The sequence below is a fragment of the Sitophilus oryzae genome, unplaced genomic scaffold (genome assembly GCF_002938485.1).
Source record: "Sitophilus oryzae breed Bouriz unplaced genomic scaffold, Soryzae_2.0 scaffold_135_pilon_pilon, whole genome shotgun sequence".
In the NCBI taxonomy this organism is placed as follows: Eukaryota; Metazoa; Arthropoda; class Insecta; order Coleoptera; family Curculionidae; genus Sitophilus; species Sitophilus oryzae.
Genome location: NW_022146015.1, coordinates 45,346 through 62,095, shown reverse-complemented (window position 1 = coordinate 62,095; position 16,750 = coordinate 45,346). Strand labels below are relative to the sequence as shown.

The following is a 16,750-nucleotide window of genomic DNA, read 5'->3' as shown; positions in this document are numbered from 1 at the left end:
TTCTAGGACTTCTGGTTTAACGGGAAGTCGTTACTTATTTACATACAGTGTGTCAATTTTAAAACTTCCCACCCTTAATATCTTTCTTGTAGTTACAAATTTGAAAAATCGGAAAGAAACATCAATTTTATTTGTAAGGGGAACACTTTAAATTAATATTGTTAGCCTTTTTCTTTTAACCCCCTAGGAAGGGGAGATGTCACCCTTACAATCTTAAATGGGAATGGGGGTTAAGCGGCACATCGTTTTAAAGGGCGTTTAATTATCTTTTCAGTGGTATCCTACTTTGTTGCTTTTTGTCGAGTGGTTTCCGAATATTCACGTTTCAAAGCTGCAGAAACAATTAAACATGCCTGCATTGAGATTTTGGTTTTCAGTCTAGTGTTTACACAAAAATTATTGCAATGGATCTCCTTATACTGCAAAAAAGATTAGAAGATCACATTACACCACTTACACCCTATCTTATAAGTTGTTCAGAATGTTGTCCATTTTCCTGTTAACAATAATAAAGTGTGTTTTCAAACTCCTCCCTAACATTTCGGAAAACTTCACCAACTTCACCAGGAATTGACCGGCATTCTGCTGTAATTCGCCTTTTAAGGTCATCAATATTAGTAGGCTGTGTTCTATAAACAATGGATTTAAGATGTCCACAAAGAAAGAAATCTAAGGGTGTTAAATCCGGTGATCTTGTAAGCCATTCAATTGGTCCCCTTCTGCCAATCTATGTACCCGGAAATCTCTCGTTTAACCTGTCGGATCGGAAGAAAATATTGAGGTGGAGCCACCGTCCTGCTGAAATGTTAATAAATCCTCCTGTATAACTGATTAGAGGTTGCCACTCATTCAAATTTAAGAAAAGAAACGTTAATGTTTATGATGTTTTCTGTTTATTAGTATTTCGACCCCCCTAAAAAAATGTAATTGCTACGTCCATGTTTCCACCTAATCTTCACATTATTTGTACTACAAGGAGATCCATTGCAATATTTTTTTTATAAACACTAGCCTGAAAACCATAATCTCAATGCAGGCATGTTTAATTGTTTCTGCAACTTTGAAACGCGATTATTCGGAAACCTCTGAACAAAAAGCAACAAAGTAGGATACCAGTGAAAAGAGAAATAGACGTCCTTTAAAGCGATGTGCCACTTGACCCCCATTCCCATTTAAAATTGTAAGGGTGACATCTACACCTCCTAGGGGGTTAAAAGAGAAAGGTTAAAAATATTAATTTAAAGTGTCCCCCTTACAAATAAAATTGACGTGTCTTTCCGATTTTTCATATTTTTAACTGCAAGAAAAATATTAAGGGTGGGAAGTTTTAAAATTTACACACTGTATATTCTATATACAGGTTGATAATTTGTTCATTACTCGCGGCAAGAGCTTTATGGTTAAAATATGGCAACCTCGGCCCGCTCGTTGATAGACGACGCGATGGGACGAGTCGGCAGAAAAATCAATAATGCATGCATTCTCAATAGGCAGTGTTGCCATTCTGTTCCCCTATAAGTAACTGTCGAGTTAACAACCTGTATACTCTCTCTAATGAGAAAATACAATGACAGTTTATATAATTTTAATTCACATTTTCATAATTTAGAACCACCAAGTAACTTTGAATGTGGTAGACAATGATTCAGTATTAAAACTAAAATAATTTCGGACTTCCATTGTCTTTATTTATTTTTGCTTACACAACGTTTCGGTCAAAAGTATTACTACCGTTATCGAGTGGGAACTAATCTAAATCCTAGAACTACTGAGCTTATATACTAGCCGCATTCACCCGTAAATTAGTTGGGTGCAGTCAGTTACAAGGTTCACTAGAAATACCTGCATTTAAGCGTTTTATGAGTGGCTGAAGATTTTATTATTGTTAGAAATAATAGTTGAGTCCTTTGTGGACAACCCGGGCTTCCGACCATTTTATGTTGTGGTGCTTGGACCATGCATGATCTTTCACCTCCTTGCGTATGTTTTTTTATTTTCGTCATGTCGTACATGTAGAGGATTTTTTGTCTCCAATATACGTCTCAACGCACTCGCAAGGTACCTGGTAGACGCTCTCTTTTTCTTGGTTTGATGATTCCGGTTTTGTTTTTGTTAGGACACTTCTTAGAGTAGTCCCAGACTTAAACAGTTTTAATTTTGTACTGCTTGCCTATTCGCCTGATCTTCTCCGATGTTCGTTTCACATATGGAGTCGTCAGGCGTCCACCTCAGGCTGGTGCACCAATAAGTCAGACTTGCAATAGGATATAATATTGCCTAGGAATTTTGCAGAGTAACCATTCTGAAGCAAATCGGTTTTAATATTACTTAGTTTAGAATTCAGAAATTCTTGGTCACTGCATATAATGATTGCTCTATAACAACTAAATATTGTCCCGTATATGTGTGGGTTTTCTATATACACCAGTGCTAATGGATCCAGTGCTTCTACTGACAAGAACATCCAGAAACGGCAGACAGAAGTTTTTCTCTTTCTCAATCGTGAATATCGATACCTATAATAATACCTATTTACCTATAATTTATATTTTTATTATCTATAAAAATGAAATGTAAATAAAAAATGAAAGACCGCAGTCTCTTCCATGCTAGCTTTTACTTAGCTATCGTTTTTTTTTGCTTAGTGCAAGACCAAGACCTCTCTCGCTTATCAATTTTCTATACCTAAATTTAACTTTTTTGAAATATATTCACGGTCAAACATAATTTTCAGTTTATTTTAAGATGTTGTCCGTTAACTAATCTTGAAAGAATTGGTTTATCCCTAATTTTAACTACTAAACAAATACGTGCCTTCAAACAGGGTATAGCGATCTGTTCGTTAACTAGTTAATTAGGAAAGTTATAATTACTTTGAAAATTAACAACTTATTTGGTTGATATCTCACAAACATTTCTGCTATGCTACATGACCGTTTAACCTTATTTTTAGAAGTATTAGCGATATTTTAGTAAGATAATGGAAAATGGCTGTTTTTTCTTACTTACCTTGATTTTTTAATTTAAGTTTTGATAGTCAAATACATTTCTGTACGTTAACCAATATCGTGCTGATTGATTTTGCGCAGGTATTTTAATCTGAAACAAAACAAACATTATATGTACTGTAAATTACCATTATACAGGGTGAGTCTTAAATAAGTGCAAATATTTTTAAGGGTAGTATATTTCGTTCCCAGAAACACAACAAAATTTGGTATCTCGATAGATTGGATTTAGGTCAACTTGACTGTATACGACACATGTCACTATACCAGTTAGTTTTGACGTAAGAAACGTGAAGTTTATGTCGTCCGACTAAATTTGGTGGGTAGTCTATGTGAACGACGCGATGGTGTACACACGATGGTATACATCCATGAGTGGAACTAAGGATTTGATATTGAAGAAAAATATGGGTCGATTTTGGCATAATTGGGGACTTGCTACAGGATGAAGCCCTCGATGCGACGTATCGAACCGATGTATCTAAATGGACGAAATCATCAGGATTTTCTTTAATTATTGCTCCATTGGAACCAAACTCGGCAAGTAGATATAGGTATTGGACATCCCTATATAGTTCCTTCCATTTAATATACAGGGGAAAACAAAGTGATAACCGATTTTGCACACTAACCTTTATTATTAATTTGATACTATAGACTATACATAAGTACTATACAATACAGACAGACAGACGGACAAACGGACAGACGAACGGACAAATGGACAGAAGGTTACTTTAATACCAATTTTATGAAATTATTAATTTCATTTTAAAATTATTTATAGATTGTTGAATTATTTCTTTTTCAACATTTCAAACTATACATTTTCAAATATGTCCTTTAAATCCTCCATTTTAATAGCTGTTAGCAAGAGCTGTTAAAGTTTAAGCTGTTAGTTTTTTTAGCTGTTAGTTTCACTTCAAATATGCGCATATTGTGCAAACACAATTTTTTTTGTTTACTAAAATTTGGGTTATTTGGTGTAGCGACTGCTATATATTATAGTACGAGAGCTAGCAACGTCGGAAAAACAAGTATTTTAAGACGTCTGGCTCTTTGATATATCTTTTACTATGCTCTCTAGAACAGCATGCGGCCCGTCTGGCTGCCGGTAAACGTTGTGTTCCCTACTGCGCATTGAAAGAAGATCCTATATTTTTATTAGTCCTTTAAATTCTAGTATTAAATATAAACCGACCGAGTCTCCATAGCTCAGCGCGTAGAGTTTCTGCCTTTCACGCGAGGAGTCAGAGTTCGAATCCGGATCAGTGCAAATTTTTTTAATTTTATTTTCGTTTATATTCTGATAGTAAAGTATTAAATATTTGTTTTTTTTTAATCACCAGAATTATTTAATACTTTACTATCAGAATATAAACGAAAATAAAATAAAAAAGTTTTTGCACTGATCCGGATTCGAACACTGGCTCCTCGCTTAATAGGCAGAAACTCTACGCACTGAGCTATGGAGACATGTTCGATTTATATTCAATACTAGAATGCATAGGACTAAATTAAAAAAATATATAGGATCTTCTTTCGATGCGCAGTAGTGAACGCAACGGATATCGGCAGCCAGACGGGTCGCATGATGTTCCAGAGAGCATAGTAAAAGATATATCAAAGAGGCAGACATCTTAAAATACTTTCTCGAAAACGTTGCTAGCTCTTAGACTATTACATCTATAGATGCATCTCTAATGGTTTCCTTATAATATTATGTTAATGAAGTTTTAATTCTTGAAAATATCAGTAGAAGATGCATACATACTGCCATTACTCGCTGACGAGTATTTGACACGCATCAGAAGATGGTTACGCAAGGCGCAGTAGAAGATATACTCACAGTGATAAAATAAAAATGAATTCAACTGTTTTTGCAAAACACCAAAGAGAAAATAGTACCATGCATTGCATTTCTTTTAAAAAATCATTCAGTGATCCCTCTGAACCGTGTAATATTTATAAATATTTTTATATTTATAAATGCTGTTATTAAAAAATGACAAAAGATCACAAAATAATAGGGGTACTAGGAAATATCTTCTACGAGAGACGCTTTTTCCTATACACTTTTTGAAAATCCCTAATTTATAATAAAGCGCCACACCAACCTTATTTCTAAACTTCTCTTGAGTTATTTAATCCGCCTGGTTAGTGACATCTCCAGTTCTAAAAAGACAAAAGAAAATAAAAATACTACATACCAAAATGCTAATTTACTAGCAAATCACAACCAGCCGCATTAGCCGTAATTGAAAGCAAGCGCACCATTTCACCATTTTTTCATCGTTTGGATTTTCCATAATTAAAAGCAAGTGCAGCAGGTTATTGTTATTATTTGTTTTTTCATCTCTCAAATTCCGTTAGTCTTTATTCGAATTTACGTAGCATCGGCATTTTTTCCACTAGAAAATTATTTTCACTCGATATTTCAATAAAATGTCGAGATGATTTACTATCCACTTATAATTTTTATCCATTCACTTGACTGGTTCAAAATAAAACTTAATGGCGATAAGAACTTAAACTTCTCTTGAGAAATTTAAAAACTGCCTCATGTTTTGAGGCATTTTTACTTCTGTTAGTATGGTGCATGGTGTATTTCAACCGATTCTCTGGTAGTAACAAAGTGAAATAGAACCCAAATTGGGCAATATAGATTTAATCGTCTAATGTTTTTCGTGTCTTGTCCTGGCTGGTTAAAAGATGCCCAAATCGTATTTTTAATGATATCTCAATTCTTTCAAATGGAACGAGGGTGGCTCATTAGCATATTCGGAAAAACATTTTTTTACGAATAATTTGGTACCACATAGTTGGTATTTCGAGTATACTGTCATTATGAACCGCATTTTATATTTCCAGGTCTACTTTTTACCAACACCATGGTCATGGAAATGTCATAGATGTTCAATTCCAAGCCAGCTGGACGGCGTTTTTTTATCATACGATACTTGTTTGCAATGCATGCAATATTGAGCGATACATTTTCGTTCGGATCAAACTGAATTAAAACAGAGCAATCTTGTTAAAACATCAAAATCCATAAAAGGGGTTTGTAAAAAATAATAAAAGAAAATACAAAACTATCAAAACCGCGAGTTTTTCTAGTAAATGGCACACAATCAAAGTAGCTTTAATTGACACATGATTTAAAGATTTTTTAATCGGAAAGTTTTTCATTTGCACTATTTTTTCGTCTTTTTGGTTTTTCATAATTACAAGCAAGCTCAGCACGCTATTGTTATTTGTTCTTTCCATCCCTCAAATTCCGTCAGGCTTTATTCGCCATGGCGTAGTATCGACATTTTTTAACAAAATGAAATACAAAACTGCCAAGACCGATAGTTTTACTAGCAAACGCCCCTTCAAAGTAGCTTTAATTGAAGCTTGATTTAAAAAGAAAACTATTTAACTTTATAATCTTTTTCGTCGTTTTAATTTTTGATAATTACAAGGAAGCACAGTTTGCTATTGTTATTTGTTTTTATTTTTATCCCTCAAATTCCGCCAATCTTTGTTCGGCATTACATCTTATCGACATTTTTCCCACTAAGAAAATTATTTTCAGTCGACATTTCAATAAGGCGTCGTGCAAAATGACGAGAAAATGGAGATGATAGGGAGAACGTTTTTCGTCAAAAGAAAAATATAATAATGCCGTGCGAAGCGCTTTTCGCACGACTTGTCAATCGTCTCATAAGATTAAATATCGGAGTGTTTGAGTTATTTTCTTCAGCTTCAAGGCCGGTTCTTTTAAACTAATATGTTTTCAGAGGAGGATGGGAAATACCCTGTCCCCCTACAACAGGAAAATCCACATGTATGAAGAGTTATAACCTATAGGCTTGGTGCATTTCAGTTGATTTCAAAAAATTCCGATCGCAGCGCTCTCTACGGCAGAAATCAGAAATTTATAATTAACTTTCCCAAATATTCAACTCTCCCGAATCAACAATTTATAGCTTGACAACTTCTCAAACCGATCAACAGCAAAAATGAATTCAAGCAGTTCGATGAAACAAGTGACTAAACAAAGTGCCCATTACGTGCCAAGACTCTTTGTTGCCGACATATTGGTAGAAATATTTTTTAGTAATTGTAACAAACCAAACCAAGTCTACCAAATAAGATGTGATATCAAAGGATTTACGTTAATCAAGCTTAGGATAACCAAAGCGATCGAAAGTTTTCATTTGCATCCGACGGATTGATTAATAAGGTTCCATTACAATTTTATATGCTTCTATTTTCTTATCCTACTCATCATTATCTTGAAGAGCCGATTAAACAGCAACCCACGAGTTTGTAAAAAAAACTATTATACATATACAATAAAAACTTGTATTACAAACTACGCAGAAATCAGCTGGCACTCTTTCCATAAAAATTTAAACTTAAATATCTTAAGTAAGTAGCAAAATGCTTGTAGGTGTTGAAATAATTTTTTATTCGAAGTTATATTTTCCCATTCGCTTCACAAGGGTTTAAAAGATTCTTCATAATTTTAAGTAACTTTATCACCAACTTATTTTTTCATCACAATACATCAGAAAACATATGACTTACCCTCCTAGAGTGTAACTTTCTATTTTTAACTAGCTAAAATTTAGATATAAAATCCCTTTTGAGGCTGCGTTGGATTCAGGGCATCAATAGGCAACAGAAAATATATCATTCACCCTTCTAGATTCATAAACTTCCTTTTTAGTAGCATTTTAGCTTAATATGCTTCGAAATTTGCTAAATATAGTATATTTGTGAAATTTACTAAATACCCGAGTGTCCAAAAAGTGTAGTCTAACATCTACTAGATTTTCTTCCAAATGTCTTCAATTAGCTAATTATTACCAAAGCTACAACAGATATGGTGGATCTGAAAATATATGATGCTCTCCATTTCTACAACTTAGTTTTTATTTTAATTTCTCATGGCAAGGAAGATTTCTATATACTAATAATATCATGTCTTATAATTTTTCATAACATGTATATCAATGCTTTAGATTAATAATGAACTTAATTGCTGATTTATGTTATTGTATTTCTGCTGTACTGGATCCATATAAGTATTTAATATTTTCTTTCCAAAGCCAAACACGTAATACTGTCTAGCCCTTGTTCCTTATCATTCTGTCTCGAGTTTTATTGAAATGCCAAGGAAGAATATTTTCCTAATGACGTAAATGTCGATACTATGTAACAGCAGATATTAACAAGCTATGCTTCGCTGACATCTTTTAATTATTATGAAAATTTGTACGTCATGTCCTTTCTTTATAAACAGAAGCGAACGTTTATGGGATAATAACAGTATTCAATTAATATAATAATGAATAAGATAGTGTTACTAATGGAATTACTCCATTTATTCATAGAAATTAATAACTATACAATATAGAGTTGGACTTATAAATGTTTAAATGTAGATATTAAAAAGAGAATATCAAATTTTAGTCGACAACGTAAACTCATTATGGATTTATATTAAATTATATATTATTGCCACATTTTCAGAGATGTTTATATTGAAAAAGGATAAATTTAATCTAGTAAATAATCACATGGGTAACAGCTTTTTCATGGAGCATTTGGCATTTCAATTTATTCTGAATTATGGAGTAATTTAATGACCATTTGTTTTCCATTAATTTGAAATTACCAAAAAAAATTATATGCTATTAAAATATTCCTGTGTTTTTTTACGCATACTCTATAATTGCACATAATGATTTTTTTAAACCTTCGGACATTCTCCTTCATTTTGAAAAATCTGCAATATTGCATAAATATGTATCCCTATCTTATTTGCATTTAACTCGACTTTCTTAATTGATGCCTATATGTGGTTGCCAGTTGGCTTGGAAATGACGATCGATGAGGTTCCGTATATAATTTCACATACAAAACGACAGCAATCCTCATTTCATAGCCATTGCTGACGCCGTTTTTCGATCATACGGTATTTAATTATATGGTGTAAATTAACTTACTTTACAATTAACTTGTTTTACATTGAATATTTTTGGAGAAAAAAGTACGAATAGAATAAAAGTACGTTAGAATAAAGTAAATAAAAGTACGAGAAAGGTACGAATAAGCAAGTGGCAGTAAAAACCAACCAACCCCACCAAATAACCACCTAACCAATGCATTAACACCCCTCAAATGACCAGGCTAACCAATGCATTAACACCCTCCAAATAACCAAGCTAACTAATGCATTAATACCCTCCAAATAACCACCTAACCTAATTAGTTAATGCTTTTGGTAAAATGCGGTGTGGTAAATCCTAAGATTTACTGTTTGGGTCCGGTAAAAGTCCGAAGTGGAAGCAAAATAAAGAAGTTTTCGAGCTTTTACCACTTGTTTTAGGTAAATCCTAGGTTTAGCGAGCTTATCCTAGGTTTTACCGCATTTCGGACATTCACAATGACATATATAATATATATAAAACAAAAGATAAATATATTCATATGAAGTTTTTTTCTTAGAATTGGTCCAAGAATCACCTCCTTAAATATTAACATGCCATTAAGGAATTCCCTGGTTTTATAACGCTGCAGTTAATTTCTTAAAATGTTCATCTTTTGTAACAAGTTCATTTCCAGGGTCTGCCTCATAAATTAATAAATTATACTCAAGTCGTGCTAATGACTTTGGCGCCATCTTTAAAAGCACAATACTAGTATTACACGTTAATAGCCTCTGTGTTTTCCCCATTTCATTTTCTACAACATCTGCTCTCTCATAGGCTACTGGCAAGAGAGTAATATATAAAATTAACTTTAATATTCAACACAGCCTTGTATTAAAATCATTTTTTGGATAAAAGAAATTAAAGCTGTAAGGAAAGCATGTGAATGAAAATATTGAAAAATAAGAAGATATTAAATTTTTAACTTTTTAATTCATACGTGTTGTGAAATTTCTATATGTAAAAGTATTTCTCTTAAAAAATGTTTATACCTGTGTGGCTTATTCATCTCTACAAAAAATCCTCTTTGGATATTTCGCCACTGCAAGAAAATCTACAAAATTAAATAGTTATTTTCTGTAAACACTTCTGCGTTAATCCCAAACGGAAGCTACTTGTCAGAAGTTAGATTTACAGTTATACAAATTTGCCTAACGAACAAAAAAAATGCTTAACGTTTCGGAAAGTTTATCTCTTTCCGTCGGCGGAAGCAAAAAAATACAAAGAATAAAGCAAAAAACTATTTAAAATATTTAAATTCAACTATTCGAGAACACTTTAGTTTTTTAAAACAGATACGTCTACAAAAACCTTTGACGTTCTGTTAAAATTACATTACATCAAGTTAAACTTCAAAATTAACAATTACTACCTGATGACAAAAACTTAAATAGGTAAAACCAAAAAGCCCCGAACTTTCTGTATGATTATTTTTAATTTTTACGTAGATATGGTATATGTTTATTTAACACCATACTAACATCTACAGATGCATGAGCAATACATTTATTTTTCTAGATTGTATTAAAAAACCTCTTTTATTTTTAGGGAATTTTTAAGGCTATCGCTTCTTTCATTATAATTTTGGCGTTATTACAATTTATTCTGTAAAAAGTTATAATAAAAATTATAATGAAGTACTTATAATACTTACCATCTTTATTTATAGAATTCATTTTAAAGTCTAAAGAAAAAACACTGCGGTCAGTTAATGCTACTAGTCATGGAGTTCCAATTAGCACATAAGAGCAATATATGTACGCTTGTAATAAAAAAGACAAGAGCATAGACTGAATAAAACACAAGATCCAGCTAACAGACGGTATTTACATAATTAAATCTCTCTCAAATGGCATAATGAGCGGTTAACCTAGTGAAAAAGACTGTCGGAAGATAGAGAATACAAAATAGTAGTCGAAAGTCCGAAAAAGACCAAAATACGACCTTAGACTACCATCTATGACATAACTATGATAGAAAACAAACAAGAACAAGATAGCATGCAGAAGCATAAAAATGAAAAGCATAGGTGCAACTTAAATTATGAATCTTAGAAATCGTAAAGAGTAAGTAACATTAAAGTTAGTAACTTTAAGGTTATTTACTACCCTTACAAACTTACTAAATTTAATATCTATTTAGATACTATGTTTTAGACAAAAACACTAGACATAAAAATGGGCGAATATTAATGTCGTTAAGTAATTATAAAAAAACAAATATTTAATAATTATATACCTAGAATATGCCATATTTTCATCAAATTAAATTATATGGACCTTTACTGCCAATGGGAGAACATTCACTATAATCTTTCCTTTCTTTAAAATGCCATTTCAAGCCACTTTTTGATCCTTCTACAAATTAAAGTCTAGCCCAAAGGAAGCGACTCTACAAATATGAAAATGTTTTATTCCTTTGACTGCATCCGGCCCTCTTAAGCCAAGTCTCTCTTATGTTTCCACATTTATTACTTTTTGTCAGGCGTATTTCTGCCTTTGCAGATATTGATACGGCTACAAAATGTTTGAAACTAAAACCTAGAAGCTTTTTTATTTGCTATATATTGTGCTGTTCATTCAAAGGAAGACAGCCGTATATAAATGGCCTCGAATTTGCTTATTAAAAATGTTGAAATAAACTTTAACGTAGATTATATTTTTGAACGGCACTGAAATAGTTGGTTTTGGAAAATAGGAAACTTTTATCAAAAAGATTATTAAAGAAATTACAAAAATCCTTAATTGCTTTATACTTTTCCAATATTGTCGTATGATCATACAGTTTTACTCTCAATAAACCGTTAATCCAAATCATAGAGGCGAAATCATAAAAAATTGTTTCCATTACGGAACTTTGATTGATAATTATTGTCTGTAACCACTATCAAGCGTAAACTGCCCATTAAATGATGAAATTGAATGCTAACTGTATCATATTCCTATATAAGCTCTGCCTAACGGAATATAGGCTCCGCAAATGCCTACGGGAAAGGCTGTCCCGGAAATGGAATTACAGTTCTATTACCAAACATGTCAATATCATGTTGGAGGAGCATTCAAACTCAACAAAATATCTCTTAATGCTTGAAGAAATGATGCGCGTATGCTCACTACATTTTAGACGGATTCCTGGAGGCTGAGATCATACATACAGAGGTTGGGACTGGTAGAAAACGGCGGTGGAAACCGAGTATGTGAACTCTATAAGGAATGTAAAGAGGGTAACAGCACGTCTATACCTGCCCCACCAGTAACTGGAGCAGATTCGAATTATTTTTAATTGCAGTTGAGGGTTGGTTTGTTTAAGCTGAAACCTTTGTTGTTACAACAGCAAAATAAAACACTAATTTACCACAGTACACCAAAACACTTTACTTTTGAAAGAGTTGGCGAAACAGTCTTCTAGTGAAAAAGTAAAGTGTTTTGGCGTATTGTGGTGAATTAGAATTTTATTTTCCGAATTGTCCTTGTCATCAAAATTTTACTGGACTTGGACTTTACAGACCATTGGTAACACCGTTAAGTTAGATATTGAGAGTGATATATATTTTTGTATATGTGGGACAGATTAAGTCATTGTGGACGAGTAGATAGTAACCTGTGTACCTTTGGGTAAACTACTACTACCAATACTACTCCGCAGCTCTAAAACTCTTTGTGGGTTTTAGCTGACTGTACAATAAGCCTCCAACATGCACGGTTCGTCATATGATCAGAGATCCATGATCTTAAGATCGCTCTCGATGTTATATCTACATCTTAAGAGCCTTCCAGGGGGTCTCTAGCCTTTTGCTTTAGAGTGCCAAACTATCTACCATCCGGTTATCAAAACTAAAGCCAGTATTACACTATCAAATTTCTTTTTTTTTTCGTCAAAGAATTTGACAGTGAAATATTTGTGATTTTATAAAATATTGTATATTAACACTGTCAAATTTTTCATCATATATCTTTTATATCTTTTACTTAAAGTTATTTGAAATTTGATAGTGTAATACTGGCCTTAGCACTGCACCACTTAAATGCTACCGCCGTTCTAGTTCTTCGCCATTTATTTATTAAAATTTGAATACTAAATGTTTTTAAATATCCCATTTAATATAGGGTTTACTGTTATAGTAAAATTCCAAAAGTACTGGACGTCCTATTGAAGACACTAAAACCTAAATAAAGCCATAAATTTTTATACTTTCTACCCTGAAAACTTTCAAAGTTGTTGCTTTCATACAAACAGATTTTTATTTGTATAACCGTACACTCAAAGAAAACAGAACAGAAGTATTTTGGAATGAACTTTTGAGACAAAACATTCTATAATAAATTTATGTCCACTAAATATTATACGAGTATATTACTGTTTATAATTATAGTGTCACTGACAATCTCAAAATATTTAAATTGAAAGTGCTGGCTTCACAAATTGGGAGGTGGCAACTGAGATTAATTTAGTAAATAAAGTATTCGTTTAATGTAATGAGTTAAAATGCGAGTACCATTAACTCAAATTTCCAAAATCAACAAATGTGAGCCACTGTACGTTTTTATTTATAAATTATTTATAAAGTTCCTTCTTTGATTGGCGATTGTAAAGCGTCACTTAACTTGTTATATGGTCCGTGAAACGTTTATTTAGTCATTAGTGGCGTTTCATACGCACTTGTTATTCACAAAATTATATTTTCGTTAATAATATGTTTTTATGATTTCTTGAAATGCTTAATAACCGTTTAACATTCTTGACGCTTTTAGGGAACAGAGTGTCTGTTGTATTTTTCAATGATATATTTCAGTGGTATTATTTTGATTTGTATACTATAGCTAACTAGTATAATTAGCAAGTAATTAGTAATTTTTAAGACGGTAGTGAAGTTTAATTAAAGGTAATTAAAAAGACAATACAAGTCGTAAAATTTGATCAGCTGATTTTATTTTTCTACTGGCCTGTGATACATGAACGAGGACAAATTTTGTCCAAGAGTTGCGAAACTCCATTTTTTTGAGGAAATAAAACTTATTTATGCTGATGGGAGTAAAAATTGAAGACCGTGACACACGAGACGTTGGGAGGAAAAGTGGTAACGATCATGGTGCGTCGTAACTCGGTCCCTATGCGAGCTAGGAGGCTGAAGCTCAGGAAGTGTATTAGAACTTTTGATAATATTTTGACGACGTTTTGTACACTATGAAACTCCATCAATCAATGGCAAATCGTCCCATTTATTGGGTCTATGGAGCGTCGTAACTCAGGCCTCATGCGAGTTAGGGGGCCGAACCTCTGAATGCAGATGGGGCTCGAAGAGCCCCAACTTTGATGACATTTGACGACATTTCATGCAATACGAAATCCCATCATCAATAAATCAAGTCAAAAAATCGTCCGATTTAAATGAAATTTGGTATGCCGAGTCACTTTGAGAGTTAGTTTTGACGTAAGAAACGTGAAAAGTTGATGTCGTCCGATCGTGGCCAAATTTGGTGTGTGAGCTATGTGAGCGACGGTGCTCACGGTCCCACTCTGTAAAGTTAGATACGACGTTTCGTTTACGTTTTCATGAGGGTGAGACTAACGATTTGATATTTAAGAAAAATGGGTCGATTTCGGCGCGCCAATTGGGGACGGGCTAGAGGATGACGTCCTCGACGTTTCGAATCGATGCTTCTAAATGAGCGAAATCATCAGGACTGGGAATGGATTTCTCAGAGGGTCAGACAGACATACCGAAGTAAGAAAGTTTCACTTCAAATATGCACACATAAATAGTACACACACACAATTTTTTTAATTTTAAAAAAAGTTTTTTTTTTTTTTTTTTTTTTTTTTTTTAATTTACAAAAAATAACTTTATTATATTTTTAAATTTTTTTTTTTTTATACATATTTTATATCTGGTTTGTATACACACATCCAAACTCCAAAATTTTTTTTTCTATAGTTGGAATTCCGTTACTTACAAAATACCAAATTTATTTCTCTCTAAGAAAACGATACCATAAAAATTCGTAACGTATCACCAGCAATCAAAAGAAGAACAGACGTTATTCCTCGGTAGCCTAGCAAATAAGTACCCACGCCAAACCAAAGTAAACGACAATTATACGGCAAATTTGTATGATTTCATTTAGAGGTGTTTCAGTTCAGGTTAACCGAAGTAAAATAGCAACGTTTCGCCTTTGTTACCGGTTTGTTTAATCAAAATATAATGAGGCAAAGTTGACAAAAGGAAAGCTCACGATTTCGGTCTGTATTTGACCTGGAGAGGAAGTTAAATAATAACTGGGAGTTGGTAAAGAAAAGCTGAACAGTGGGAAACTAGTTTACAGTTTGAAGTTTTTTGATTTTACTTTTACATTGGTCTATTTGATTATATCATTTATGCTGTTTTAAAAATACTCTTGTTTTTTGATTGATTAGAAAAGGAAAGGAGCTAGTTGGCACAATAGATGTTATCTTGTTTAATTATATGATTCAAAAGGAAATCTTTTCAAAAGGAAATATTTTCAAAAGGAAATCTTTTAAATAATGTCTTAATAACCTTAAACATTGGAATGAAATCTACAAAATAAAAATTATTTTGGTAGCCATTGATGTGAATCCAACGGAACAGCTTGTCAGTTTTTTACTAGTAAAACAAAACTATTTAAAATATGTACATACATAGGAGAGATACAGCAGCGCTGGCGGTACGGCCAGGTCAGCGCGTTACCTCAAGCCCTGAGGTACGCTACTTTTCCACAAAAAGACACCCGGAATATCTACCGCTCTTCATCAGGAACCTAACCAGTCATTAAATACGATACAGTAAGGCAAAACCAGTGCAAAATACAAAGAATTGTATGCATTTGCGTCACAAGAGCCATGAGGACCTGTCCAACAGCAGGCATGAAGATCAGTCTCGATCTAACACCACTGAACATTGCCATTAGTAGATATACCAATGCGACAATAATTAAAATACTCATGGTCAGAAACAGTACTGGGAGAATTGTTAGCTCAAAAGCTTGGAACACCCTCAAAGTAAAATTCCACTCCTCCAACTCCTAGTGAATGACATACCAGGAATGTACAACTTTGAGTAACAAAAGTAGTAATGGTATTTTGTTTACTTCTGTGACCCTCTTTAGTATAATTTTAGTTAACTTATTCTTGGTCTTTGGTCTGCTTTTAATAATAATTTCTTCTGTTTAAAGTGTATTAAAGCAGACCAAAAACAAACAAGATAACAAAAATAATCTGGGTGTAACTATCTATGGTATTAACGAGCAATCTCTGCAGTGAGCAAAGAAAAATAATTATTGGAAGAGAGAGAGAAAAAAAAACAGACAAATTTATAACAAAACAAAATTAAAAGTATAATAAATATAAAAATAAATTTTGAAAACAGCTTCTATTTTTACATAACTTTAAATTTTATTGACTACTAAATTCTAGATATTTTAGCTAATGTAAAGAGCGGATTCTCACGACTCGTGCTTGTACAAACGTTTGTTATTGCGATATACTTGGCTTGCCGTGTGAGCAGTTACTTGTCCAATTATTTGTCAGTCGTCACGCCGCGTGAGCGCCAAGCTTGTTGCAAAATGTTGTTTACAAAAGATAGTATACTTACCAAGTACGCAAATACTGGCGTACTTGCCAAGTACACGAGTCGTCAGAATACGCCTGAATACATCTTATCTGAAAAACAATCCGCAATTATTTTTGTTAAGTGTCCTATATTTGTTAAATTTCTTCAGTAGGCCCGGATTCCTGACAGCT

At 33.0% G+C, this 16,750-nt stretch overlaps 1 protein-coding gene across 1 annotated transcript in view; it reads right to left on the bottom strand.

The window, feature by feature from the left end:
- The window catches only part of LOC115875274 (adenylate cyclase type 5-like), a gene marked incomplete at its 3' end in the record, with an annotated part of 132,734 nt that extends 129,630 nt beyond the window's left edge, over window positions 1-3,104 (bottom strand). Inside the window, exon 1 of the mRNA XM_030890694.1 lies at window positions 3,010-3,104. The remainder of the gene's footprint in view (window positions 1-3,009) is intronic.
- Between the last annotated feature and the right edge of the window lie 13,646 nt (window positions 3,105-16,750).